Source organism: Empidonax traillii, unplaced genomic scaffold (assembly GCF_003031625.1).
Source record: "Empidonax traillii isolate 1590-97213 ecotype Southwest subspecies unplaced genomic scaffold, ASM303162v1 scaffold2063:size41304, whole genome shotgun sequence".
NCBI classification, from domain to species: domain Eukaryota; kingdom Metazoa; phylum Chordata; class Aves; order Passeriformes; family Tyrannidae; genus Empidonax; species Empidonax traillii.
The window spans coordinates 2,575-5,732 of NW_020957256.1; positions in this window are offsets into that span (position 1 = coordinate 2,575).

Here is a 3,158-nt window from a genome sequence, read left to right on the forward strand (position 1 = left end):
GCCAGTGTCTCTGCTTCCTTTGTGGCTCATTTCACAATTTAAACTCTGGATTTTCATATCTCTGCACTTGCCAGAGAGAGGAAGGTTATAAACAGGCTGGAAAAGCCCTGCACACTACAAGGTTTACAATTTGTAATAGCTCTGGTATGTTTGTGTTTAGAGATTAATTTTAAAAAGCCAACTAGAGCACGCTTTGTGTGCTTGTGCTTACTACTCCCCTGACATGCATTTTTCCCCACAGTAAGTACCTGAAGTAAACTAATGCATCTAAAATCCTACTGGTAACTTCTGCCCTCCTTGTTTATGTCACATAGAGGGTTTGTGCTGGCTGGAGAAGTCTGCTCCTGTGGTTTCACTCAGATCCCCTTCTTTCAGCTTTTTGCTGAGAGTCAGCACTAAGGGGATGTGGAAAGCCCATGCCATGAGCTGCTGCTGGATGTGACTCCTGACTCAGCATTATAGCTGGGTGGACACAGGGCTTTGTGGTCACCCACCCTGTCCTGGTGACTCAGAGATAAAAATTCGTTCTCTGCCTGAACTCTGGTGTTTGCAGCCTGCCAAGCTCCAGCCTGGAGCAGGCAGTAAATCTCAGAGAGCAGACCAGAAACAAAAAAATGCAGCCCAATATCAGTCCAAGCAGGGCTCCTAATATACTGCTGTGCTTCAGAGTATGGGAGTATGGAGCGAGTAATAAAAAAAGCTTACACTGATCATATTATCCATCTCCCATCTATAAATATATTTTCCTATAGTAGCCACCACAACAGCCTTAAAATACTTATAGAGGTTTAAATAAGATATTTGGAAAAATTTCTTCGCTGAATGGGTTGTCAAGCACTGGAACAGGCTGCCCAGGGAAAAGGTTGAGTCATCATCCCCTGAGTTATTAAAAAGATGTGCAGATGTGGCACTTAGAGACATGGTTAAGAGATGGACTTGGTAGTTCTGGGTTAACAGTTGGACCTGATGACCTTAGAGGTCTTTTCCAACCTAAATAATTCTACAGTTCCACTGCACAGCAAACTGGGTAATGCTGCCATTGGGCTTTGGCAATGATTCCAGTCTCCCATCTGCAGATGGAAAAATATCGCTAAGTGCAGAAGCAAACTTACTGTCCTTTCATTAGGGAAAATCTTAGTTGTTTTATTTTCACTATAATTTGATTATTTTTTTATTGCTACTAATATGAAAATAGCATTTGTCAGCTGTGATCTCATTATATTAGGAAATATCTGTATTTTGGAAATAAGAGCCAAGCACTCTCTGAATAAAAGTTCAGGAGTACTGATTATCTAAATATAATAACAGACAACTGGTAACTGAAAGAAAAAAAGCTATTGCATCAATAAAATAGCATCAAGAAAAAAAGGAAAGCAGCAGTTGCAGTACTCTCACAACCTAAATTTTGGGTAACTGTAGAAAAAGTTAATCTAAATGACAGATTATCCACAATACTAGTGAGTTAGATTGCTCTGAGGGGAATTGCCTGACTGTGCCACCACAATTTGTTTGAAAGAAGAGCAGCTCTCCTCTCCCCTCCTAGAAATTATTTATTCACTCTGTATGTGGGTTTGGGGAACTAACGCAGTTTGTAAATTGGACTTTGTTCATTCAAATAATTGTAATAAATTTGGAGATGCTGAAAGCAAATTCTTTGTTTAGTGCTAGACATGAAAGGGCATTTCAGAAACTTGAGGAAGGGGAAGAGATTTTATCCCCTCGTAGTTGAATACAATTGTGCAGTAATCACGACACTCACCTAAAATGCAGGATGTTTTATCTCATATGAGAACAAAACCCAGATGTCTGGCTCCTCTGTAGATACTTAATCATCAGTTTATAAGTATCTTTAGACTCTGGTCCAGTGAGAAGGAAATTCAGCTGCATCCAGAGGGACCTCAGCAAAATCTCTGGTCCATCCTGCTTTGCAGTCTGTGGATACTGCCTTTTGCTTAAAAAAAGTGAAAAGAACCTACAACATAAGGACAGCTTTTCTGTGCCTTGGTCAATCATAGCTATAGTTGATGGGTTGCCTTGAGGTCCCAGCAGGCCTTCAGAATTTAAATTAGTTGCAGGTGATGACAATAGGCAGATATGTCTTAACTATGGTCTGGTTCCATCAAGTTTTGGCTTACTTCTCCAAGGCTTTGGAATCATGTTCTTCCTTTCAGCTACCTGCTCTTCTCTGAACTCCACCCTGACCTGGACATCCCTGGTCATTGTCATGCACATGATGCTTCACTGAAGTCTGATCTTATAGAGATTCTTTAGAAGAGAGTCAAAGTCAACATTTTTTGTGTTCTCAGAGATATAGAAGGGCACATTGAGAACCTAACAAAGTCTTCCACAAAATGTTAACAGAGAGCCCTCACCTCATCCAGCATTCACCATGTAGAACACTGAAAACTCATAATAAGACTTCATAATAAGGCTGTCTTGTTTTTCTTCTTTCTCATTTGCTCTCCACTATAAACACAATGAGGTCACTGTCTGGTTTTGTGAATCACGTCAGGTCCCCTTCCTTCTGTTCCTATCTTGGACTCCTCAGGGCTGTAGGTGCACATCTGGACCCTCAGCCTACCAGTGCCAACACTTGCCTCTCATTTAGCCACCAAGAGAGAGCACACATCTCTCAGTGGTTTTGGTCAGCCCTCACAGTGCCTTGGACTCACTCTGTGATACTGCTGTTCTGCTGAACCAGGGGCCTCTGATTGTTGTATGGGCCTGGACAGATCCAAGACAGGAAGTTAAATGAACCTTAGTAAAGGCAAATTATTGGTGGGCCACTCAGTTATGCTGCAGTCAGAAATCTGAGGGTTCCCACGAGCCTCACTAGCACATATACAGTGCTGGCACTTTAAAATGTCACAGCTGACAACCAGAAAGCAAGGTTTTTAGGCATGCTGGACTCATTCCCTGTATTTTCATTTGAGGGTGCCAATCTCTGTGGTATCTAAGTACTAGTTGTCCTTTTGAACAGCCTGTGTCACGTAAAAAGGGATCCATCACACTTATGATCCATCTTTCTAAAAGCTGCCTGGCCTCCCAAGTTCACCAGGCTCCCCCTGCAGATGAGGTGAAGAAAGAAACATATCCAGAGGGTTAATTTTCACTTTTTTTTTTTTTTTTTTTTTTTTTTTTTTTTTTTTTTTTTTTTT